Here is a 1,571-nt window from a genome sequence, read left to right as displayed (position 1 = left end):
GGCCCACACCCAGCCACGCACGCTCCATTAGCGGTGACGAGGGATGCCAACGCGATGCAGCTCGGCTCGGGAAACTGCAACAGTTTATTAAAATAGCCCTCCTGTCACAGCACTCCGCTGACAAGCACTACACACAAACACAACAGCCAGCCCGGGAGAAGTGACAAAGGCTGGAAGGTGGACACTGCCTCCAACGGCGCCACGCCTGCCCCCCCCCCCGCTGCCGTTCTTCCCACTCTCTAGACTGGCCCGCACCCGTTTTCTTACCTGTCCCCCAGATCGATCCAGTGCAAGGTGTACACGCAGGAAATGAGAGAGAGGCTGAGGGGGGGCCTCCACAAAGCGGGAAGTGGGCACCGGGGAAATCAAGTCACACGGGGGTGGGGGCACACACCAGGGAAGCCCCAGCTCCAGGTCCCCGCGGTGAGGCCACCTCCACAGGGGTCTCCCCAGGAGGCCCTCTCCTCAGGCCTGCTGGGGCAGTGGGCAGGACACAGCTGGGAAATGAAAGGGAAAGTAGGGAGGGAGGACGGGAACACACACGGCGATCTGATCCCGCCGAGCAGCGCCTGCCCCCCAGCCGCAGGTCCCAGCCAGGCTCAGGCTCGCGGGCAGCTGGCAGGGAAGAAAGGTCACAGCTCACTCTCACTCCTGCTCCTCTCCTCCCCACCAAAGCCCGGTGCTGCCTGGCCTTTGTGTGGGGCAGGGAGGTTCCGGAGCAGGGCCTGGGCTGTCAGAACAGAACCCCAGGCCTGGGCTGGCGCTGGACCTCACAGAGGCAGAGGTGCCGCCCAGCACCTGGGACTGGTCCTGCTCTGAGCGGTCCCCTCCCTACCGGCCCACAGGGGCTGTGAGAGGTGAGCGTGCAGGGGGCAGGTGTCAGGCTGGGCGGGCCTCCTGGGGAGGTGTTGTTAATTCACCAGCTGGGTCCAAGCGGTTGACTGAGGCTCCAAACCAGCCTCTACCTCAAGGAAGCATTTCACTTTCCAGAGTCACCAGGCCATCGAGACAACAAGTGGCGGGTAGAGGGCACGAGGGTGGCTTTCCTGGCATATTCCGGTTTTTCACTAAATGTCAGGTGCCGAACATAAAATGGCCAACAGAAGCCTCCTGGTGAATCCTGGCGTGTCCCGTTTCACAGCCCACGGTGCCCCGGGGACGGGGGGAGAGACAGGCTCTGTGTGCTGGACCTGGTGGCACACCTGGGATGGAGGGCTGGGGAGGGGGAGCCGCACGGTCCCTGCAGCAGCTGGGAGGTGGCAGAGGGACCCACGTGGAAGGTATGGAAACAGGTCACCAAGCTGGAGGAGTGACCCCTGGGGGGCAGGCAGGTCAAAGGTCTGCAGAGGGGCAGAGTGATTTGACAGAGAAGTGGCCTAGGGAGGTCAGCGGAATGTCCCAGAGCCCTGTGTGTCCCTGAGGAACCCAAGCGGAGCCCCCTCGCCCCCTCAAAGCTCGCTCAACAAGGGGAGCAACAGGCCCTGCCCAGGGGAGAACAAGCACTGATTGTCCTCCCCTGGCCGCAGCCATAACCCTGAAGGTGGGCAGACAGAGGATTCTCAGGCGGCTTC

The 1,571-nt window shown here is 63.4% G+C and overlaps 1 protein-coding gene across 1 annotated transcript in view; it reads right to left on the bottom strand.

Annotated features, from left to right (window-relative positions):
- Positions 1-288, bottom strand: part of NFIX (nuclear factor I X) — a gene marked incomplete in the record, with an annotated part of 69,602 nt that extends 69,314 nt beyond the window's left edge. The window contains 1 exon segment of the mRNA XM_014592630.2: positions 268-288.
- Between the last annotated feature and the right edge of the window lie 1,283 nt (positions 289-1,571).

This window comes from Tupaia chinensis, unplaced genomic scaffold, assembly GCF_000334495.1.
Source record: "Tupaia chinensis unplaced genomic scaffold, TupChi_1.0 Scaffold138060_1, whole genome shotgun sequence".
In the NCBI taxonomy this organism is placed as follows: Eukaryota; Metazoa; Chordata; class Mammalia; order Scandentia; family Tupaiidae; genus Tupaia; species Tupaia belangeri.
This window is presented reverse-complemented; position numbering and strand designations above follow the sequence as displayed.